The following is a 25,502-nucleotide window of genomic DNA, read 5'->3' as shown; positions in this document are numbered from 1 at the left end:
AGAACAGCCAAGATATGAATAGAGAGATCCCAGCTCACAAAAACAAACAACCAAAAACAAAACAGGTGGAACTGGTCCCAAGAACTAATTTAAATAATGGGTTTCTCCAGAGGCTTAAAGAAAGAAAGGAAGCTAACAAAAGAAGGAAAGGAAACATATGTGAGGGAAAGGAGGAAGAGGAGACAGTAAGGCAGAAGGCTAAATTACTAATGTGGCCTTGTGCACCCCAGAAGACTTGTCTTGTTTGAAAAGAAAGGCAGTTTACAAGTCACCTAAGTATTTTAGCCAACCAGAGCCCATCTGCCACACTTCATTTGCTCTCCTCAATTCTTTCCCCTTTAAAAGCTACTCTACTCTGGTCAAAATAATCCTTCAGACATTAATCAAGGCACTAATTGCTAGTGTAGCAGAGCAAAAGAGGTCCCAACACCTTCACACTATTGAGGAAGCAAAGGCTTCAAGAATGCACTGGAAGAAGCCCCCTAATAATGCAGTCCTGTCCTTGTATTAAGAACTTCAGTCAAACATTTTACACTTTAATAATATTCTTTAGACTTAATCATTTAGACATGAAATTCCAAATCAGAAAATTACAGTTTGGGTGAAGAACTTACCCCCCCCCCAGGGATTCTCTGTGTAACAGCCCTGGCTGTCCTAGAACCCTGCTCTGTAGGCCAAGGTTGCTTTAAATTCACAAGAGATCTGTCTGCCTCTGCCTCCCAAGTGCTGGAATTAAAGGAATACACCACCAAGCAAAAATTATTAGTATAAGACCTTCATTATTTATTTATTAAGTCCTACTGCTACTAGATCTTAAAGATGAAAGACAGACATGGCAAGATGAGACTAAGAAGACAGATTTCTGTTCTGAAGGATCAAGGGAGTGAATTGGAGAGTAGTTGGTGAATATGATCAAACATGGTGTATGCATATATTAAATTCTCAAGGAATAAATATTACTAAAAAATAAATGATCTAAAAGTTATTTGAATAGCCCAAACAGTACTGAGCCACTGTGATCCTTCTGCCCTTTACTGTACAGTCAATTCAAGTCTTCCATTAGCTTCACATGCGTTTTAAAAACATAAGGTCTGGCCGGTCATGGTGGCACACGCCTTTAATCCCAGCACTTGGGAGGCAGAGGCAGGTGGATCTCTGTGAGTTCAAAGCCAGTAGAGTCTACAAATCAAGTACCATGATAGCCAAGGCTACACAGAGAAAACCTATCTTGAACCCCCCAAAATGTATAGATTGATAGATAGATATAGATAGATGATTGATTGATAGGTAGGTGGATGGATGGATGGATGGATGGATGGGTGGGTGGGTGAGTGGGTGGATGGATGGATGGATGGGCTGAACTAAGTTTGCAACCAAAAAATAAATAAAAAAGAATGAAAGCTACATTCTGATGAAAATTCTAAGGACCTAAGAGTATCTAAGTTTCAAAAGTGCTCTCTCTTGGGCCTAGAGCGATTGCTCAGTGGTTAAGGGCACTTGTAAAATTGCACAGGTTCAATTCTCAACACCATTATGGTGGCACATAAGCATGTGTAACTCCAGTTCCAGAAGATCCAAAGCCCTCATTTGACATCTGTGGGTATCAGGCATATACTGTGCACCTACATACATGTAGGCAAAACACTCATACCATAAAATAATATTGTTAAAAAGTGATCTCTCTCCTTAAACTGAGGTCTTGAAGCACAGACTTCCCATACTTTTGTTCAATTCCATTGGAAAGCTATGCTACCCAAACTTTAAAAAAAAAAAAAAAAAAAAAAAAAAAAAAAGCCCTTTTAACCAATAGGGAAAACACTAACACACCCCTCTGAATTGATCTAAGTTAGATGGAAGGGCTACTTCTTATTTCTCAAAAATATTGACTAGAGGCCTGGATTTATGCATTTAAGTTGTTCCAGAGCACAGGGCCATGGGAAAATTCTCAACCGAAGCAGAGAATGCATTTCTAACCCAGCCATTCTTAGTGTCACTACAGACAAAATATTCAGCTTATATTTGTACTGCTGTTTACAGATATCAAACCACAAGATAGAATCTAGAGAAATAACAGGAGTCAGTGTTTTGGTAAAATTATACTAGTGAAGTTTCATCATTGCCCCATGCAGTCTATTTTACACTAATTAAAACAAAACAAAAACACTTCAGCAAAAGTAAGAGATCTGCCTGAAGTCATTAACTCATGATACCTCTCAATAAACCTACTACAGACACTCTACTCTCAACCCCAAATTTCCTTCAGTTTCCAAATATACATGCATGCATCTACCATCTTCAGCTACGGTATCTGTGCTGACACCCCACTACCTCACAGACACTACGCCAGCAACTTCATCCAAGTGCTCCTACTCTAAAACAGAACCATCTCTCTGACAGCCAGATGCAGAGGACTGATCTTAGATTTAACTTTTCTCTAACAGTTTTACTAATTCATGCTGTGGATTTTTTTTATTAATGAAGATATACCTAACACTGCACACAAATATACTTTTCTAACTTTAACCTTTACTTGGCCCTCACTACTCTGAATCATTCTAATATTTGCCTAGACAATTTCCTCTGTCTAGATCTTAGTCACCCCCATCTCCTTTTTTGGTTATTTTAAGACAAGGTTGCATTGTGTAGTCCTGACTGGCCTGGAAGTATGTTGATCTGGCTGACCAACTCACAGTGATCCTCCTGCCTCTGCCTCTCTGGGATTAAAGGTTTATGCCACCACACCCAGCCCTATTTCCCTAAAGAAACTCAGGCTGAAAGAAAACTCAATCCTTCAGCCTGTGCCAACTGAATGATAGAAATACAGGTATGTGCTACCATGCCTGCCAGTACTGTACCCCTAAGTCTCCTGTAATGTCTAAAATATTCAAGATAACAAATGAAACAATCTTCCCAACCCCATCTTCCACTTTAAACAAACATGAATATTAGACTGACCTTACCAGTTCCCTGGCATCCTTCAGGTGCTTACAGGCCAACTCCAATCCCCTAAGGCTCTCCAACAGCGAGACTCTGGCTTGTGTATTTTTGCCCACGTTTTTCTTCTTCCTCACTTTCACTGACAGTGATGTCTCTAAGACTAACCATCATATTCCTTTGTCTATTTCACTATAGTGCCAAAACCAATGCCTTTTGTGGGGCAAAAATTGGGCAGCTTGGCTGGCAATGAATGAAAAATCTCTAAAGACCACAGATCCTTAGAGACAATGAGTCAGAAGTAAAGCACTCTTCATACTCAGTGAGGTCATTAGAAAGAAGTCTGACATTCAATACTTACTTATTGCGCATAAAGTCCATGTGTGTCAAGCATCTTACAATTGCTTCCTAATTTGTTGTAAAAACACTAATATCACATAGTAAAAATATTAAAAATTGAACTTTTTTATTTTCCACAAAACTCTGTTATGAACTTGAGTTAATTTTAGAGACCTACAATAATTTTTGTTTATGGAGGCCAGGATGAAGGATTATGATTTAAAATGTAAATAAAGTAAAGGTGCACACCTTTAATCCCAGCACTTGGGAGGCAGAGGCAGGTAGATCTTTGTGAGTTCAAGGCCACCTGGTCCATTGAGTGAGTCCTAGGACAGCCAGACAGCCAAGGCTACACACAGACATCATCTTGGGGGGTTAGGGGGAGTAAAAAGCCAAACCAAACCAACTTAATCCAGGCTTTGAACTGACATGTCTTTTATTCAAACTCTTTAAAAGAACCCATCTTCCTTAACAGATGGTTTCTTACTTGTTCTACAAAACGCAAGGACAGTATGGTTAAGAGCAGCAACGTGAAAACCCATACTGGTGCAAGCCTGCAATGAATACAGAGTATGCACCAAGGCCAGGCACCCTCCCAACTCTAGTACTTCTGTCCTCAGGGACTTGGGCTGCTCTCATCTTTTTTGGATTTCACACCTTTCCAATGATGAAACAGGCTGTATCATAAGCATAATACTAAGACAACAACAAGGTCTATAACACGTTATAGACACAGGACTAGAGAAATTATGGAGTGAAGTTTGCAATGATTTTTCAAACTCAAACACAAGAGCTAAGTGTTGTTTTAGCTTACAATCTAGAAAGACTTCAATGAGAAGGAGATTCCAGATTAAATATTCTGCTTAAGATGGACATAGTAGCCTAAACTTGCCATCCCAGCACTAAAGAGAGACAAGGCATCACCATGATTTGAAGCCATCTTAGATGACCACTCAGTTTCACAGTCTGGGCTACATTAAGACCATGTCTCAAAACCTAACACTAGGGGCTGGAGGGCTGGCTCAACACTACAGTCTGGGCCTCATCCAGACGCCTGGAGTTTGGATTCCAGAACCCATTTTGAGTGGCTTACAACTGCCTATAACTTCAGCTCCAGGAGATTCAATAACCTCTTTTGCCCTCCATCAAAACTCTATGTATGTGGCATACACAGATACACACACACAGGTAAAAACAATCTTCAGGAAAAAAAAAAAAAAAACTGGGCTGGTGAGATGGCTCAGTGGACATCTGTTCTTATAAAGCACCTGAGTTTGGTTCCCAGAACCCATATCAGAAACCTAATAACCATTTCTAACTCTGGCTCCAGAAGTTCCCATTCCCTCTTCTGGCCTCATTGAGCACATGGCACACATGATACAAAGGCATGTACACGCAGACATGCATAGACATTTTAGATCCTACAACAACAGTAACAACAAAATCCAAAAATAGTGGCTCAAGCCTATATCCCAAAGCTCAGGAGGCTGAGATAGAAGGATTGCTCAAAATTTAAGGTTAGTGTTACACAATAAGCTTGGGGCTACAGAGTGAACCTTGACTCAAAAAAAAAAAAAAAAAAAAAAAAAAAAAAAAAAAGCTTGAACAAAGACAACTCTAACAACTACCACCCAAAACTTTTTTTCTTTTTGGTCAGAGTCTCTCTATGCAACCTTTACTGTGACAGACTCTGTATGTAAGACAGCCTGGCCTAGTCTTTTCCCCCTTTTTATAATTTATTTTGTTGTTGTTCTTTTTTTGAAACATAGCCTATTACATAGCCTAGTCTGGCCTCAAACTAATGATCCTTCTGCTTCAGCCTCCAAAATGTTGTGACTACAGATAAGCACCACCATGCCAGGAAAGGGTTCTATTTCTTAAGTAAATATTGGGAACATCATTCCAGACATTTAATTGCCTTTTTATGTAAGAATTGTTATCTCTTACTTTGCAGGGATATTGTGATTCTGTGGTTAAAGTATATAGTCAGAACACAAAATAGACAATCAATAAATGTGGTCCATTTTCTCAGATTCTTTCTTTGGTATTTATTCAAGTTCCCAGGATTCTACTGTTATGAAGGTACAAATCTGAGCCGAGTTCAGAATCTAACTCCCAAACTTATCACAAAAATTCAGTTGCCTGGAATTAAAGTGAGTAAGGGATACTCCGAGCTGAGACTTGTGGCAAATCACATCTTCTAGGGCTGTGGTTCTCAGCCTGTAGGTTACGACCCCTTTAGAGGTCTTAAGGGCCCTTTTACAGAGGTCACACAGCAGGTATTCTACATATCAGATATTGACCTGTATCAAACCTTAGGAAGGTTGAGAACCACAGCTCTAGGGGATGGGGATGGGAGAATTGTGTGTTCAAGACACAGCTCAGGTACTCAAACCAGATCTCTTTCAGAAAGTTTTAAAAGGGGGCTTGGGGTATATCTCAGTAGTACAGCACTTGCTAGCATGTAGGAGACACAAGGTATAATCCAAGTTTTCAAAAAATATAATAAAATATATTTACTCAGGCCATTCAAGGTTACTTAATAGTCTTGTCTCAGTTTTCTGAGGGTCACTGTGAATTATGCTGGCTAAATCAGAAAAGCAATCTTGGAACTCACAAAACAGTTCACAAACCTACCAGCTAATCAGCTCTGTAACATGAAAGAATTAGCAGATATATTGCAAAGAAAAAGAGCCTCTTCACTGTTCTCTTGCTCCAACAACTGCACATTGTACTAGCTTCACCACAGATTCTGGACAACTCACGTCTATCACACTTAATATAGTTTCTAATAAATGGAAAGCTTCATCTCAGTCATATTTATCTCCAAAAAGGCCCAAATAAAACAACTAAATGAAACAGACTATTCCAACTGTCAAGGAAACATAGCATTGAATAGAATCAACAGTTATCCAAGGAGAAAAAAAAATAGGATAATCAGAACCATCCTTCAGGCAGGTATTCAATACTCTTAATACATCTACAACCAGTAGAATAAAACTTCTGTTTAGCGATTTGTTAGTTCTAAAATTGGAGATCTAGGATTACAGGATGGCTCAGCAGGTAAAGGCGCCTATCACCAAACCTGACCACTGAGTTAAACCCCTAGTATGTACATGTTGTCCTCTTACCTCCAGACATGAGAAAACAAAATATATAATGTTAACTTGAGGATTTAGACAATAATCAAGTTATTATGCTCAGCTATTTAAAAAGGGGAGAGGGGATGGTCTAACTAATGCATTGTACCAGACTAATGCATTGTACCAGAAGAAAGTACATTTCAAAGCAGAAGACTAGACTGAGGATGTAGCTCAGTGAGAATGTAATTCTGCTAGTAGACTGAGTGTTTGCACAGCATACACAAAATTTAGACAAACCAGACATGGCAGCACACACCTGTAATCCAAGAACTAAGGAGATACAGGCAAGAGGGGTTCCAAGATCAACCTCAATTACATAGTGAGTTCAAGGAGAGCCTAAGATATGTGAGACCCTGTCTGGAAAATAAATAAAACTGAAAGCAAAAGTCAAAGTTTCAGAGCAAAAGTCTCAAAATGGACCACCAGCCAGATTTCAATGCCCACAGACTGCTTCCATTTAGATTCAAGTCAAGGGTTGTTTGGTTTTGGGGGTTGCTTTTGTTTGCTTTTTAACATTTTAAAATTTAACTGCTAGCACTTAATTTGGATATTTCAATCACATTTCTAATTCCTACTATCATTCTCTTGCAGGTAAAAAAAAAAAAAATCAGACCTAACCACACTGTGTACATCCTCCCAAGAAGATGACCACTGAACCCTGGTGAGATTACCTCCCCAGCCTACCCAGACCATTCATACTTAGGCATCTAAGCTGACAGGTACTCCAAACTATAGATGTTACACACAGTCAATTTTGGAAGGTAGCCAACTCCAGGAATTTTCTCTCAGTTTTGCAGGGATGCCATGTAAAAGGTGGTTAATATTAGAAAAGCTATTTAAAAGACTGGCACAGCCAGGAGGTGGTAGTGGCACAAGCCTTTAATTCCTGCACTTGGGAGGCATAGACAGGTGAATCTCTTTGAGTTCAAGGCCAGACTGGTCTACAAATTAAGTCCCAGGACAGCCAGGACTAAACAGAGAAACCCTGTCTTAAAAAACTAAAAAGATTAGCGCGCACGTACCAACTGGTGAGCAGGGAATCACTGTGGTGTAGTCACAGGATAACTGACAAAGACCAAACTGGCACATAGGGCATCTCAGGAACATTAGAGGGCAGACTCAAAAGAAAATGTAGTACATGAAATTTATATGAAATTCCATTGTTGACCATAACAAGACAAAGCAATTTCATACCTAGGGCCTATGGGGAGGGAGAAAAGCTAACCACAAAGGAGGCACTGTACAGTGACAAGAATATTACGGATTTAATCACAGCAGTCGCTATATAGGAGTATTATTAAAACTCAAAATTTTGTCAACTTTTATTCCTTTTGGGGCGGGAGTCATGGGCAGTATTGAGTTTGAATAAAGTTTCATATATGTGACATTCTTTAATAATGCTGATTTAAAAGAGATTTCTATCTGGGCACATGCCTGTAACCTCAACACTCAAGAGACTCAGGCAGGTGGATTTTGCCACGAGTTCAAAGCCAGCTTGGGCTACCAACCTGGGCTACATTATGAGACCCTGTTTCAAAAAGCAAAATAAGGTGGGTGTGGTAGCACACTTCTTTAATCCCAGTACTCAGAAGACAGGTGGGTCTCTGGGAGTTCTAGGCTAGCCTGGTCCACATAGTGAGTACAAGACTAGCTAAGGATACATAGTAAGACCCTGACTGAAAAACATTAAGGTAGAAAAATGAAGGCTGTCTAGGCAGCTCAGTGGATGAGGGCATTTGCCACAAGGCTTGATGATCTGAATTTATTACCCCAGACCCACACAATAAAAAAAGAGAACTGACTCCTGAGCATTTCCTCCACAAGCACATCACTGCATGTGTGCACACAGACACACATTCATAAATAAATGCAACAGAAATAAAAGTTAACTTAGAAAGTGTAAAAATTATAAGTGCAACAGAAAAAAATTAAAAAGTAAAATGAAATGAACGGTAAAAGTAAAACCTTCTAAGAGTAGAAGAAATGAGGATAAGGGTCAAAATCACAGGTAACTGGGTACCTATAAATCAAGAAAGAAGCCAAGAGGTGGGTGGGTCATATACTAGACAGAGACTAAAAGAAAAACTAAATACTAGGGAAGAAGCCAAATGTAGTGGAACACGCCTAAAATCCTAGCACCTGAGAGGCTGAAGTAGATCAAATGGTGCACACACACGCGCGCACACACACACCTCTCCAAACAGAAAACACTGTGAAAAGAGAACTAATAAAAGAGCGAATGGGGGTAGGGTGATAGAGAAAAGAGACAGTCAGACACCAGAACTTAACCATGCAGAGCACAGCCCAAGAAAATTAGAGAATACTGTGAAAGCAAAAGTTCTTTCCTCCTAAATCTCCCACAGGAGCCGCTCCCATCCCACAGCCCTGGTGTCTACACATCTTGTATACTTTCTCAACTAGACCAGAATGCTTCCCTCACCATTTCTTACTTAGTTCAGTCCCACCTACCATTTCTATAAAGCATCTCCCACTTTAACAGAGTTAAATGCTGCCAAACACTCACTGACTGCAGCAGCTGTCTTCTCTTCTACTCTAAAGACAACTCATTTCCAAGAGTAAGGACAAAACCTTACTGAATATAAGTTTAAAAACCTGTAAAAGGCTAGGTGGTTTAATCCCAGCACTTGGGAGGCAGAGGCAGGTGGATCTCTGCGAGTTAAAGGCCAGCCTGGTCTACTGAATAAGTTCCATCCAGGACAGCCACAACTACACCATGTAAACCTGTCTCGAAAAACCAACCAAACAAAACACTCTGTAAAAGTTGGGTTGGGAAAATGGCTCAGTGGATAAAGTGTCTACTGCATAAGGACAAAGACCCAGCACCTATATAAAAGCCAGGTGTGGGTACTGCATCTGTAACCCCAGCCTTGGGACTATGTCTAGTAGGGGAGACAGCAGCTCCCTGGAGTTTTCTAGCCAGCTCCAGGCTCATTGACAAGTCCTGTCTCAAAGTAGTCTCCCTTGTCTGTTTGTCTGTGCCCCCACCACCTGGACAGCTCAGTAAGTAAAGGTGTTTGCTCTGGGGTCAATCCCTGGAACCCACACAAAAGTGGAAGGAGAGAACCAACTTAACAAAGTTGTCATGCCAGGGTGCATATACTCACCCACAAACATCATGCATGCTCAAGTGCATAAATAATGTGAGAGCAACTGAGGAAGACACTTGACATCAACATCTGACTCCACAGCATATCCACGCATACACAGAGACTAAAATTTCTGTAACATTTGTATGTATGAATTCAAAAATAAGTCAAAGATGACCTTGTTCTCCTTCCACCACTGGACTGAACTCAGATTATCAAGCTTTACCCACTGAGCCATCTCCCCAGCTCCGCCCACCCCATTGACAACACTGATAAAATGCTAGAAGCCTTGCTGATTTAAGGTACTCTGAGTCTTTGTTTAAAAAGGTTTATTTTTAGGTGTACGAGTGTTTTGTCTCCATGTATGCCTGTGCTCTTCAAGCAGAAAGTGCCTGCAGCAGCCAGAAGAGGGTGTAGGAATCTCCTGGAATTGGAGTTACAGGTAGTTGTGGGTGTTGGGAACTATATGGGGATCCTCAGCAAGCACAGCCACTGAGTCATCTCTCCAGCCCCTCTACATGAATCTTAAGAACAGAAAGTACATCCACCCTACCCCTAATTCTTCCCTATAATCAATCATAAGGACTAAAAAAAAGTATTCTTAGTCAGGCATTGGTGGCACACACCTTTAGTCCCAGCACTCGGGAGGCAGAGGCAGATGGATCTCTGTGAGTTCGAGACCAGCCTGGTTTACAAGAGCTAGTTCCAGGACAGGCTCCAAAGCCACAGAGAAACCCTATCTCAGAAAAAAAAAACTTCTTGTAGTGTTTCAAATTCCTCAGTGAATGGCAAATCTGTGATAGAGAAGGTAAGAGCCAGCAGCAGCAAAGGAGGCGTTTATTTAGAACAGCGCCTCAAACCTTCAGACACAATGTTATACTCAAGAAGGTACCTTAGAGACACCCAAGAAACCCAAAGGATAAAATCAGCAAGCTTGATGAGCATGGTAGCACATACCCACCACTAAGGCAGATAGATAAATCTCTGCGTTCAAGGCCAGCATGGTCTGAAGAGTAAGTTCTAGGACATTGAGAACAAAAAAAAGAGAAACTCCTATCTAGAAAAAATAAAGGATTAGCAAGCTTAGTCAAGCACCATAACACACACCTTTAATCTCAGTACTCAGGTGGCAGAGGCAGATGGACTTTTTTGAGTTCAAGGCCAGGCACAGTTACATAGTTAGACCCTATGAAGAAAGCTATTTATGTGAAAACATAACCCTGTAACAGAAGATATCAAAACATTGTTGGTGTTGAAAGGACAAAATAGTTGGACATGGTGTCTCATGTCTGTAATCACAGCACCTAAGATGTGGAGGCAGAACTATCAGGAGTTCAAGACCAGTTTCAGCTACATAGTGCAAGTCTAGCCTAAGACTGTCTCAAAACTGACAGATGGGAAGAAAGAACTGGATAACCGAAATTAGTTGATCAACAGAAGCTTAGAGAACTACTTACAGATTTGGGGGGGAAAGGTCATGAATTTTGTGAAAAGTAGACAAGATGTGGCTGGTGATGGAACAGAACAGCACTACAGTCAGGAAGTGACACAGAAGCCCTCTGCATCTCTCCTAGTCTACTTTTTCCCACAAGTATGAATCAATGTAGCCAGTGAGAATTATTTTACAGGCCTAGTAAAATGGCTCAGCAAATAAATTCACTTGCCACCAAACATGACAACCTGAGTTTTAATCCTTCAGACCCACACAATGAAAGGAAAAGATTGACTCCTGAAAGTTGGCATCTGACCTTCACATGCATGCCTGTACTCACAAATGCAATAAAACTTTTTTGAAAAAGAAATTTTGTACCTCCCCCAAAAAGGGACCTTGCTATAAAAACGAACACTTACCACAAACCAGATACAGTATAGTGGCACATGCCTTTAACCCCAACACTTGAGAGGTAGAAGAAAGATCTCTGTGAGCTCAAGATCAACATGGTCTACATAGAATGTTCCAGGACATCCAGGGCTATATAAAGACCTTGTCTCAACCGTACTGTTCCCCCAAATCCAATTATCACAAATCAAATACAAGGCTCTTGTCAACATGGTAGTAAATGCCTATAATCCCTTACTGGCAAAGGAGGATCAAGAATTCAAAGTCATATTTCTGGCCATGTAATGAGTTTGAGGTCAGCCTGGCCAACTGGAGACCCTATCTCAAAAAACAAACAAAAATCACACAACAACATCAAAACAAATTGTAGTCCAGGCTGGGCAACATAGTGAGTTCAAGGCCAGCCTGGCTAAATACCAAGATGCAAGTCTCAAAAAGAAAAAAAAAAAAAGAAGAAGAAGAAGAAAGAAAAAACCTTTAAAACAAGCAGAACTATACCAAGATGTAAAATTCTAAAATAGGATGGTGCCCTATGTTCCTATAGTGAAACTTTTCAAGGCAGAAGATAGTTACATTAGGCTATTGAGTCAATACTACCTGAAATGTGTATTTACATCCTCTACAAGCCCCTACCACCTGAGCACTTTAAATTCTGCCAATGTCTTTAGACAGAGGTTACCAATGGCCATGGGCTGTCAGTAGGCACAGCTTGCTCTAGTAAATAAAGTTTTACTGGAATACAGCTCAACCACATTCTCTTTGCTGTCTTCTTATAATACATCACCATACAAACTTAGGAGCTGAACAGTCTATTATAGAGATTATTAAATATTTACTATTTAATCCTATGTAGTAAGAAGTTCAACCTCTCCTGCCCTGGGATACTTTACAACTAACAACTGGGCACTGTGGCATACTGAGGCAGGAAGATCATGGCATTCAAAGCCAATCTGGGCAACACACAAAGACCTCACCTCAGAAGATCAAACAAAAACAGTGACAAATTTATGACCAGGAATGGTTATCTTGGAATGAGATATTACTGAATGTGGTAACAGTCAGTGAGACCTTTCCCCAAACAGCCAGGTACAAACCTAACTGAAAATAAACCTATACTAATGAATCTCAAAATCCCATCATTAGACTAAAAATTAAGCTTTAAAAGCTAACAGTGAATTCTGTTTACCATCTTAAAAAAACACTACTATGCCAAGTGTGGTGGCACACATATTTAATTCAAGCACTCAGGAAGACGGGAAGGCCCATCTTGTGAGTTCAAGGCCAGGCTGGTCTACATACAATAAGTTCCAGGACAGCCAGGACCCTGTCTCCAAAAACAAAACAAAACAAACAAACAAACCAAAAACCCAAAAATAAAAAACACTACACTAATTCAATCAAGATACAATGTCTTTGCACATACTATCCCTTGTATTTAATCCCCAACACCACCACCAGGGACTTTTATCAGTTATTCTTTTGCTCTAGAACTCAGACCAACCAAATACATTATTTTCTTCATCAACGTTTGTATTCAGTTTCTTATACAACATTCAGAATGACAAGGTAAGTGGATAACCCAAAATTGGTCCTGGAAATATCCTTTTTCTATACTTACTATACTAAAAATTCCAGTGCTAGTCACAGAGGTACTTGTTTGTAGTCCTAGCATGGGAGAAATACTTGAAGCCCTGGAGGTCAAAACTAACTAGGTTACAAAGTGAAAAACCCTGTCTTAACAACAATAAACTCCAAAGCTTACTAATTTACTTTGAAAGTTTAAACCCCCATGTATACTAAGCATGTAGAAGAATTTTAGTCAAAACAAGTTCTGGTGTATTATTATTGCCATTCTTAAATTTATTCCCTAGTTTTTGGACTGGAGAGATGGCTCAGCCGTTAAAGGCTAAGCTCACAACCAAAAATATAAGAAGTTTAATACATAAGCAATGAAAACTGCCTTGAATAGTAGTCTAGGTAACAGTAAAAACAATTCTTGGTCCCTTTTATAACTGACTATGGTATTATGGCAGATTGGGACTTAGCAATACAATACTAACTGATAAAATATAGGGTTAATATTTTATTTACTATAAAAATTATACTTAATTTTTAAAACATGTCAAATAATCTGGGGTTATTATTTTTTTTTACCGACTTTAAACAAAACTGAGGGTCAGTCACGTAAAACTAATACCAAAGTTGATGAATAATTTATTTACCATTTGTTAAGATTATTCAGCTCACTTCTTGAAGTACACCCCAGAATGACAGAAGTGTGTCCCTACTCCTAAGTACTTAAACAAGGATGCATCAATAGCATGGTACCTTTGGCAATATGAATGTGGTCACAGGCTATAAGCTCATGTTGGCAGAAGCTTAAACGAGCATTTAACAAGGCTAACATGATGCCAAGACAATCACAATACAAATAAGTGATTTTCTAATCACATATCCATACATTTCCCCCTTTGGTGTATCTCTCAGTTATCTTAGACTAGATAATACTGAAAAATGGTATTTTAAAGTATAATCAAGTAACAATCACTTTACCATGGATCACAAGATTTACAAAGAACTCCTATTTTCTGCTTTTTAAAAAGTCAGACCTTGATCCTCTTTCCCACCTGCTGGGAAAGGCAAAAGTCCTAAAGAACTTTCAGATCTAAACATTCTCCTCACAGATCAATATTCTCACAAAGTTGATGTATGTAAGTTTCCAAATGTATGTGAGCAAGAGATGCAAATTAAGATTTAGAAGCACAGGGGCCTGATATTAGGAAGATGTCCACATGAAAAAGAAAAAAAAAAAAGGAAACCCCGCCCAGCCCTCAACTCTGCTTTTCCAGTCCCGGTATTCTCTGCAAAAACCAGAAATGCAGAGGTTCCTCTGACTGACTGACAGACTCTTCTCAAGGCCTGGTTAAAATAAAAACACACCGACAGTTACCCAAATACCTCCTTAAGGTAGTCATAAGACTCAAGCCCGCTCAGAAACAGCAGAACTGTTTGCTTTCTTGGGTTTAAGGAGGGCGATTACAGGGTTTGGCGGCAGGATTTGTCAAGCAGCAGAGGGCCAAGCATGAGAGAAGGTAGAGACTAAGCTCCATCTAGTCCCAGGAACCGCCCCCTGGGAGGCTAGACTGCACTAGGTACTTCCCGGCCACCCATTCCGGAGCAGCAGAGCCGAGTCGGGATCCTGGGGGCGGCTTCCGGGTCCGCTGGGACTCCAGCCGACACCAGGCCCGCCCCCGGCCCGGCTCCATGTTAGCCCCATCTCCGCCCAGCTCAGTGACCCCCCAACCCCCGTCCCCTCCCATCTAATATGGCCGCCCCGCCCGCCCCACCCCCGGCGCAGCCTAACTTACTGGGGGCCCGCGGCACCGCCTCCCTGCGCCCATTGGCGCCAGGGCCCCCGCTAGCCTCCTCCATTGGACAGCACCGGCCGCCACTCGCCTGCGAGGGCTCCGCCTCCGGGCCGTCCAAGCTGCTTAGAGAGGACATATAAACAAATCCCGAGAGGGAGGCCCCCGTCGCCCGCCGCCTCCAGGGAGGGGCCGGGGGGAGCAGCGGCCCCACGACGCCCCTGCCCGGAGTCCGCCTGCCCCTCGCCTCCGTCCCTAGCCCTCGGAGCGCCAGCCGTGCCGGCCTCCCTCACACGCCCCTCTCCTCCCCTCCCTCCCGGCCCCTCCCACCCGCTCGCCGCTCTGACAGGCTGGTTGCCGGCAGCCGCGGCCCCCCGCTCCCGAGAGCGCAAAGGGCCGGACCCTGGAGGGGACGGACGGCCGTCCGCGCTCCCGACTTTTATGTAACCGTCGGCCACGGGAGCAGCCTGGCCCAGCTCGCATCGGAGGCCCCGCTCCGCGCGCCCTCGGCCCGGCGGCCCCCGCCCCGCTCGGCCGGAGCCGGGCACCCGCGCCCCACGCCCGTAGCCCTCAGTCGGCGCACCCCGCCCGCCCGTGCGGACGCTCGGCGCTCACCTGAGGCTGAGAGCGGCTCAGGCGCTGGGTTCGGCCGCTCTACGGCGGCCCCGGCCCCTCTCCATGCTGCCTCGGGTTTGTTTTGTTTATGTCCTTCCTGACGGGTTCCCGGAAATCGCGTGACTCGCCCCCCTCACGTGGGCCGCGGCGAGGAGGAGGAGGGAGGCGGGGGCCCGCCGCCCCGGGCCAATCGCGAGGCGCCCTGAAGCCCGGCCTATCAGGGGCCCGGTCCGGCCGGTGCCCTGTCACGTGATGCCAGAAGGGCGGGTTGCCGGGGAAAACCAGGAAGAGAGGGCGGAGCGGGGGTTCGGAGGCTGCTGCTGAGCGTGGGCGTGGGCCGCCGGGAATGGAGAGCGACAGGCTCGCGTTCGTGCATGATGTTCTTTTCAGAGGCTTCCATATTCAGCCTGGAGGCTCAGAAATAAGATGAGGCCCGAGTTGTCCGAATGCTCACTTTACAGTTTAACTGAACCACGGGAGACTAAAGGAATATTAGTTAGTAGGTGGCTGCATGGATATTCTGTTTCGTAAATGACTTCACTTCCCGGTTTCCCGATAGAATTGACCTTATTCACCAACTAATATTTATTAAGTCTCGATCTCCAGACCCTAGATCAGTTGCGTGCACCTTTGAGATAGAACCTTTATTCCGCTGTACAAACTGCTACTGCATGTTCTCTAGGCAAGCCTGTCTAACCTATGACCCTGGGATTTGCTTGCAACTCTTAATCTTGTTGACAGTTTATTGGATGTGTAGTATGTGGTAGGTTCATTATCTCAAATAGTTCTCCTAACAAATACATGCGATAAGAGAAGCATTTTTCAAAAGAAAAAGAAAATCCTCAAAGGAATTATTGGTAACCTACCTAGTTATCACAGCCTGTTTTTCCAGAACTCGCTTTATACTCAGGATCCTCCTATCTTAGTCGTCTGGGTATGTGGTTACTGCACCAACACACACACACACATGAACACAGAAACCGTATTTTCTTAAGCACAGGAAAGAAGATTAAAGGACAGAGAAATTTCATCAGCTTCCCTCCAAATACCAGTTTCCCTTTGGAGTACCTGCCACAGAAAGTGTGGCTTTGAAGCTGGGGATAGTGGTTAATCCTTGCGATCCCAGAAGTCGGGAGATAGAGGCAGGAGAATGTGAAATTTATTCTTAGCTACACTGAGTTGCATGATAGCTAGGTCTTCATGAGACCAGGTCTCAACCCACCCTTACATCCTCCCCTAAAAAAGAACGACCCCCCCCCATACCTGCCCTGACTGCCACCACGTTATAGATCCTGGCAAGTGTTAAAGAGTATCAATATTACAATCATGGTCTGGGATGACTCCAGCACTGGGAAGCCTGGGGCAAGTGTATCTTTAAGGCAAGCCCAAGCTACATTATGATAGGTACCCTGATTCAAAAGCAAACAACCATAATTTGGGAATAAAAAAGACTTGCCTAAATCATGATCCTGAAGAAGACTGAGTGGAACTAGCAATGTCACTCATCCTCTGCCCCCCATGCCCGACATATAGCCAGTCACTATGTTACTGACTTAGTAACAAGCTGGATTGAAACCCTTGTTTTACCACATATGAACCAGCACAAATTATTTAAGCTTGATGAAACTGAATTTCTACCTTTGCAAAAATGGAATTGGAGTGAGAATTGAGTGAAATAATTTACATTGGGTTGGTAAAATGGCTTAGTGGGTAAAGCACTTGTCACACAAATGTGAGGACCTGAATTTGAATGCCCAGAATCTATGTAAAAGCTGGCTGTGTATCAGGAACATCTGTAATCCCAACATTCCTGCAGGGAGATGGGAGTCTGAGACAGGAGAATCCTGGAAAACTCACAGGCCGGTCAGCCTGGCAAACACAGTGATAAGAAGACCCAATCTCAAACAGGGTGGAAAGCAAAGATGGACACCCAAGACCGTACACTATGACACATGTGCATGCCCACATTCACACACTTGAGTGCACGCATGCATATACACATTGTATACATACATGCATATATAAAATAAAAGTATTGTTTAAAAATAAGTCATATAAAGCACTTACCAGCATGCCTGGCATAGTTAGCACATAATGAACAATAGTAGTAGTATTAGACTATCCCAAGGGCATCATTTAGAAGATCAGCTGTAGACTAAATAGCATAGACAACTCAGCAATTTAACAACCACTAGACCAGGCCAACCTTACATTTGTGGCCATCCTGCTTCTGCCCCCCTCCTAAGTACATGTATTACAATCATGAACCATCATATTAAGCTAAAACAAATTTTTGGAACCCAGATTAATAGGTAACTGTAGATGCACTAGAAGAAAGTAAAACAATCTATCTCTCCCCCAGAGTACCAAGCACACAGTTGAACCCTAAAACCCAATGATAAGATGAGTATTTACTACCTGGGAACTAAACAGATTATAATTATCTTGTTAAGTCTGACCATGGCTCTTTCAAACTTTCCCCATTAAGCAGAATGGAAAATTGAAAATCCAAAAGAAAAACTGGCTTGAGAAGTTGGAACCATGTCCCTGGACTTATTTATGTGATGTTCATGCTTTAAATCTCCAGAAGTTTCCTCCTTGCTTATTATTTCAGAGTACCATATTTGGACGCTTTCCAGCGAATGCCTAGCCCTTTTGTTATTACACCATGTTTCAGACACAGGCATTTGCATAGCTACTAGGCAGCAGGTTCATATCCTCTCTCAAGGCTCTGCCATTAGTGTCATTTGCTGGTCAGTTACACTGCTATATATAGCCTTTGCGTTTTCTGTTATCTAGCAAGGGACTGAATTTTGTCCAGTGGAGACTTTCCATCAAGATTTAGATCCTGCTCTGAACTGAATGAAATCACAGGCTCCTGACTGATCTGTGTTTCTTTGGGCTTTATGCAGCCAGATTCTACCTCAAACTTGGCAGGGAGTCTCGGGGATAGTGTTGGCTTGAGGGTTAGGAGGCTTTTATTCTAGCCACAAAGTGGTGGCCAGCTGGCATTACCACATCCAAAAGTCTGTAACAATGCTGCTCAGAAAAAAAAAAAAAAAGTATGTAGTAGAACAGCCTGAATCACAGAAACAAGACTTTACACAAAGATGAGAAAATGACATAAAGTAAGAGATACATAGGATGCCACTAAATTCCTCAGAGAAATTTATTTTTCAATAGGTAGCATTCATATGTGGTATAACACTCAATGGCTCAAAAAGATCCAGGCATGGTGGTTCATGCCTCTATCCCAGTAGGTCAGTATGGGCTACACAGTGAGTATGTACCTTGTTTCAAATAACAAAAGTACAAAAATGTTTCTAGTGACTGTTAAGTTGTTTGGGCTCTGTGACTTCACAGGTGTTCCCCGTATCCTCAGACATCTCCCTCAGTTTAAATTTTAATGTGCAGAAGGCTATAGTGAGTGAGTTGCTTGACTCCAGGGCTTTGAGGCCAGCCTGAGTAACAGAGTGCCTCTCTTTCAAAAACATGCTTCAGGCAATGGAGGCTCACACCTTTAATCCCAGCACTCAGGAGGCAGAGGTAGGTGGATTTCTGTGCGTTCCAGGCCAGCTGGGGATACCCAGTGAGATACTGTCTCAAAAACACACTTTGGCCAAGGCCCTAATTTGAGCTATGCTATCCAAGGTGACAAGGGTTCCAGATTATTCCCCATAAGAAATTTAGACAGAGCAGATCATGCTGAATGACCCTGTGTGCTCTGGGACAAGAAAAACAAAAATCACTTTAAAGAAAAGTTGTCAAAAGCCTTGCATTTTCTTACTATTTTTGTTCGTTTGTTTGGACACAGGGTCTTATGTGGCTATGCCTGGCCTTGAACTCCTGATCCTCCTGCCTTTGAATCTCAAGGATTACAGATGGGCACCCCCACACCCAGCCCGACATTGCCTTATGACCTAAAGATTGCACTGTATGTGAATCCTCATTCAAGCAACCTGGGTCCTGCTTGCTGATTCCACATGTCTTTTTAAGTTTCAACCTTCTGAGGTTAAGTGCTTTTTCTTTGAACAACTCTAGACCGTGAGATACAGTCAGGAGTCGCAGCTTCAAAAGTGAGAATAATTAACTCAAAGCTGGAAGATCTCCAGAAAAAGCTGTGTCCCTGACACTAGGCACTGACTTTTTCCTGAGAAGATGGCAGTATTGCTGAATACTCTAAAAGAGGCTCATTGATGCTGGCAATTGGATCGCATCCCTCATTCATCTCATCTAAAAAGCATTCTTTGGGGGGAGATGTGATTCCCACTGTGATCTCTCAACAGGATAGCTCTGAGCCTCACTTTCTTATTTTTCCCTGAAAACACCCAGTTCAACCCCCACATACCCCATTATTTATCTATCCTGGTTCCCAAGCCTACCCCATACTCAGCACCAGGCCTGCTATGGTATAGGGCAAACTTATAGATGTAAGGAGCAGATTGAAATCCAAACCCTATCCCATCTTCCAAGGTTCAACACCCCTTTCTCCTCTGTGCAGTCTACTTGCTCCCACTCCTCTCCTTTCCTCTGTTACCCATCTAACCACAGCAAATACTTAGCTACGTTGGATTATTCATGCCATGTGTGTCAGTGTTATTTCTTCAGTGAATCAAGTGGGCACACACTCTAGCAGACTGCCGGCCTGTCTTTATTGACAAAAGTGGGAGAGGAAAGAAATAGGTATGTTTGCAAAGTGCTAATTGTATTCACAAGACACTGTCCTTGCCCTGAAGGACCTCAGAACATGTGAGGGAGAATAAGAGAATTCATGAGAAGGGACCCTAATGCTGATTTGAAGAGTGGGACACAGACCTCAGAGCCCCTTTCTGTCAGCTTACTTGGGCAGATTGCTAACCCATCTGATACTTCATTCCTGTTCTCACTTGCCTCACAGGTTGATCTGAAAGACCCATTGAAGGACTTTGGTGCATAAGTAGCTCCCCCATCTCTACTTCTCTGGGAGGAATGTGACTAGAAACTTCTTAGAAGAGAAGCAGTGGAACAGAAAAATGTCTCCTGGCAGAGAAGCGGCAGGCAGCTGGGATTGTTCTCTTATCTTCAATGCAGCATTCCTGTCAAAATTGTTTCACCTCTTTTGCTGACTGAACACTTCTGGGACAATGAATTGGGTTTTAAATTTTGTTTTATCAGGGCTGAGCTGAATGTACACTGTTCAGATCAGTGGCTGTAAGTGATAGCAAACCAGGAGGCCAGGGAGTGAGAACAATCCAGCGTTTGTTGTGGAAAGACTCCCTACACACAGGTATAATAAGACATTCTGTTGGCGAGGCCACAGTGGGAGGATGAAAGCCCAAAGCAGAGGGACAAGTGATAAGAGCCAGGAACCCAGACCTGAAGCCATAATAACTTGTTGAACTAGGAGAGGAGGAATGACCAAAAAAAAAAAAAAAAGAAAGGAAGAAAGAAAGAAAGAAAAACCAAACCCAAACAAAAAAGCCTAACACTGCAAAAGGCTAGCTTCTCAAGGACAGGAAGCAGGAAGTAAACAATTCAGAACAGAGGGAAGAGGGTAGAGTCAGTTCCATCTGCAACCAAAGGTTTGATTGAATGCAAATTTACCAAGTGACAAATTTCCCTGATCTATAGAAAAGCTCAGGACATGCCCATCAGCTTGCTTTTTGGGTTTTAATTTTCATTTTGTTTCCACAAAGACTAGGCTCATGATGGTGTCATTAACCAGGCTGGCATTCCACAACTGCAGTAGCGGGTCACAAAGCATGATTAACAGACCCAGTGGCAGATTTTGTAGAGAGAGGCAATGCTAGGAGGAAGGGCCAAGTCCCCTTCTCAGTGCTTAGCCCCCTAGGGCATCTCTCTATGTCCCTGAAGGGTAGCCTAACTTTCTAAACAGATCCCAACTGCACCTGCCAGTACTGCAAGTAGCCCCTGTCTGCCAGGGGGAGTCCCTGTCTGCCAGGGGGAGCCCCTGTCTGCCAGGGGGAGTCTGACAAAGGAGAAGGCCACCTCTGGGAAAGTGGCATAATGATGGAATTGAAGTGGGAATTAGAGCAAAGTATACAGCGATTACCCCTCCTAACAAAGGCAGTAAGGACAAGTTTTGGGCTCCTGCAAACAACATAGGAGAAGGAAGGGTCCTGTGGTGGGCTTCTGGTCTGAGGTCAGTAACTAAAAAGTTGGGAATATTAGAAAGGAAGCAAAATGCTCTGCTCCAATCCACTTAAGTCCAGAAACATGTACAACAGTCCTGGCACATGGCAAACACTGCCTAAACGTTAGCAATTAATATTGCAATTATCATTTTGAGGTACAAAGGCTTGAACCCTGTCCCAGAGCTCTGCTATGCTAGGCAAGTCCCCTAGCTCCTTTTTAACTTTAGTTTGGAACAGGTCTTACTAAGTTGAACAAGCTGGCCAATAACTTGTGTTCTTCCTGCCACGGCCTTCTGAGAAGCTGGGAATAAGGCATGCACCACTACATCCAGCAATGGTTTTGAACATTTCTGGGGTCCTAAAGAAAGTCATAGACATAGGGATTTGTGGACCCCAGCGAGGAACCTTGGATGTGAGTTTGAGGCCAGCCTTGTCTACAGAGTGAATTCCAAGACAACCGGGGCTACATAGAGAAACGCTGTCTCAGAAACCCAAAACCAACCAAACAAAAGAGAACCCTTGCTCAAAACTGATTGAGAGATTGAGACTGTCCCAGGTGATGCACACCTATGATCTCGATACTAGGGTTGCTGTGACAGGAGTAGTCCAAGTTCAAGGCCAGGTGGAGGATGGGGAGTACAGCTCACTGCCTAAGCAGTTGCCTTACAAAACAAAGCACAAAGCTCCAGGTTCTGTACTCAGCACCATAAAAACAGAAAAAAAAAAAAAAAAAAAAGAAAGAAAGAAAGAAAGGAAGGAAGGAAGGAAGGAAGGAAGGAAGGAAAAAAGAAAGAAAAGCTATCGTCACCAGTTTCAACACAGGGAAGAGCATAGGAGAATCTTTGTAACTTTAGAGACTTGTGACATTGTGTTATATAAACTCAATGGCCAAAGATTGGAACTTACTAAAAAAGTCATCGCCCATAAGATTCTTTTGTCCCATACTAATAACTCTAAGTAAATGAGCATTGCTAAATAGCTCTTTCATGCAAAATTGTGGCGATCAAATACCTGAACAGGCCAGTTGTGGTGGCTTATTCTTGGATTCCAGGCAGGATTTCTGAGCCGTCAAGGCCAGATTCATCTATATGAGTTCTAGGCCAGCCAGAGCTACATTGTACATAAGTCTCAAAACAACCAAACTTAAAAAAAAAAATGACAAGTGTCTTGACAGAGATAAGCAAAGATTACTGTGAGAACCCAGAGGGGCCACAGTAGCTAGAGCCTGGGCTCTACAGAGCTAGGTTGAGAGAAGAGAGATGTTCCTGCACAGGAAGGAGATCTCTCTCTCTCTCTCTCTCTCTCTCTCTCTCTCTCTCTCTCTCTCTCTCTCTCTCTCTCTCTCTCTCTCTCACACACACACACACACACACACACACACACACACAAAGCATATGGAGATTCCATACTGATCTGTCCTTCAGAAATGGCTGCAGAGAGGCCAATGTCACCTTGTACTTGGATGTCTAGGTTCAGGATGGCTATGGCTACACTGTGGGGGTTTCATGGACATTCATCAGGGTCTGCTGGAGCAACTCACAACCTAGCTGACTGTGGGGAATGTAAGACACCCCTTCATTTGCCTGAGGTCCTGGAAAAGTTACAAGAGGAAAAAACTGCTTTGAGGCCCACAGTTGGCCTCCAACAAATCCAACAGGTCAAGGAGGAAAGCTGGGGAATGGAGGAGATATGGGATGTTTGGGTTAACAGGCAACCCATTCAGAAGCTGCCTAGAACAAGAATCTGCCCATCCCTGGCTCGGTTTCCAAATGGCTCATAGCCTTGTTCTCAGTGATCTATTGGCATATCCCATCCACACCCCTGCCCTACAACCTTTTATGGTACTGGAGCTATAAATCAAGGCCTTGTGCCAAGTACCTTAGCTCTATCACTGAACACCACCACTCAGCCCTGATGGCTTGTCATATTTTTTGAGACAGGATACCACTTTGTAGCCCATGATGGCCTAGAGCTCAAGACCCTCCTCCATCAGCCTCCTTGAGTAGCTGGGATTACAAGCATGTGCTATTATGTTCAGCCCTGTAGACTTCCAAAAGGAGATACAGCCTATGTTTAGGTATAGAGGATCTGTTTGAGCTAGGGGAAGCTATAATTGAGAGTGAAGACCATGACTGAGTAAAGGGGGAGGGGGAATTACCCTGGGAGAATGTCAAGACACTTAATGGCAACGCTGAACCCTAAGATCAGACTCTCCTGGATTTTGATTTATGTTTTGTTTATCACGTGTGTGTTTACATGTAGGTGTATGCATGTGAGTGTGGGGTCAACTGAGGTCAGAATAGGGCATTGGATCCTGTGGAACTGGAGTTGCAGGTGACTATGAACTGTCTGATGTGGGTGTCAGGAACCAGCTCAAGTTTTCCACAAAAGCAATAGTGCTCTTAACCACCAAGCCATCTCTCTGGCCATTCCCTCAACTGTTGCTGTACCTGCAGCCCAATCACTGGTAAATGGAACTGCTGTGTTGTTACCAGCTAGACAAACAACAGAGAACAAAAACAGCTCCAAAAAGAACTAGAGTTCATCTCAATTAAGGGTATTAAGAATGTAGGGACTTAATCACAGTGTTTGGATGCCTTTGGGAAGTGATGATGGTTAAAACCTTTGGGGTAAAGCCTCTATGACTGAGTCTCCTGGGAGTTTTATAGGCAGGATATGTCTTAGCAATTGCCATTTGATGCACTGTGCTGCTTTTGTTATCAACAGATGTGAGCCCTACACTTTTGACCTTCAGAAGTGTAAGCTAAAATACCCGCCCCTTTCTTCATAAAGGAGCCTGTATTTCATTACAGTTCCCCAAATGCTTTATATAACTATGATTTAATAGGCAGCAAAGCCTCTGAATGAAAATTCAATGTACCATTGGCCTGTGTTTCCAGCTACCATAAGAGTTGTTCTATTTATTTCATAGGATAATGCATATAAAATTTTTGGTAAGGTGGAGGGGAGGGCAGTGCCGACAGCTACCTGAGCCATCCATGTTCTTTCACAAGGCACTCCTACCACTCCTTTCTTGGCCTGCCTCTTGGGGATGGGTGCATGAGAGCAGGGGCTTGTAGACAGTTCCTTTCCTCACACAATCATGAGTACCCACAACTCCAGCTGTCTGTGTTGGCCCTTATATCCTCATCTCCAGATAGTCCTTCCTGCCTTCCATGCCTATGCAAGCAGCCCCAGACACCATTCCCTACAGACACCTGGGATCTGTCAACATGAATTGTCCATTGCTGAACTTGACTGTGCCAAGGCTACTGAATCGCAGTTGAGCCACCCAGTGGGAACTGAACTTGAGTCCCCTGGAAGAACAAGAAGTACTCTTAACTGCTGCACTATCTCTCTAGTCACTTCCCACTCCCAACACCCTTCCCCCAAAAAATGTTTTGTTTTGTTTTGTTTTTAAAAAGGGTTGATGGGGATCAAACCGACTCTAAGGTTGCTAGGCAAGCTCTCTACCACTGAGATACCCCTCCTCCCCAATCATAAAAGATTTGCGACAACTTTAAAACTATACAAAACTGTGAAACAGGTAACCATGATAATAATACTGTGGACTATTTCCTATCACATGTTTTTCTGTGAACAGACATTTACAATACGGAAGGGTTTTCTTTTAATATTCTATTATCTTCTGTTAGTAAAGTAACTGTCATAGTTTCTTTTTTATTATGTTATTATATTCATGTTTGTTGAGACATGGTCTTGCTATGTAGTATAAGCTGCTCTGGAATCCACTCTGCAGCCTAGAATGGTCCCAAACTCTAGACTCTTATATTTACAAAGGGCTTACAGGCATGCATCACACACACACACACACACACACACACACACACACACACACTTAAATTTTTTAGGGGCTGGAATGATAGCTCAGTGTTTAAGAGCACTGCTGCTCTTCCAGAGCACTTGGGCTTGGTTCCTAGCACCCACATAGTAGTTCACAACCATCTGCAACTCCCAGGATATCTGCACTGCACTGAGGGCACTGCACACACATGGTGCCCAGA

General features: G+C 42.9%; 1 protein-coding gene across 4 annotated transcripts in view; it reads right to left on the bottom strand.

The window, feature by feature from the left end:
* Positions 1 to 15,826, bottom strand: part of Crebrf (CREB3 regulatory factor) — a 61,108-nt gene extending 45,282 nt beyond the window's left edge. For 2 of the 4 annotated variants that reach the window (XM_051181000.1, XM_051181001.1), the window contains exon 1: positions 15,344 to 15,826. The gene's annotated coding sequence lies outside the window, so the exon portion shown is untranslated. Of the gene's footprint in view, positions 1 to 14,321; positions 14,466 to 14,731; positions 14,955 to 15,343 lie in introns of those variants that run through there. The other 2 variants (XM_051181002.1, XM_051181003.1) reach the window with 2 other exon arrangements.
* Between the last annotated feature and the right edge of the window lie 9,676 nt (positions 15,827 to 25,502).

Source organism: Phodopus roborovskii, unplaced genomic scaffold (assembly GCF_943737965.1).
Source record: "Phodopus roborovskii unplaced genomic scaffold, PHOROB, whole genome shotgun sequence".
In the NCBI taxonomy this organism is placed as follows: Eukaryota; Metazoa; Chordata; class Mammalia; order Rodentia; family Cricetidae; genus Phodopus; species Phodopus roborovskii.
Note: the sequence above shows the minus strand (reverse complement) of the source record. Positions and strands in the feature narration are given on the sequence as shown.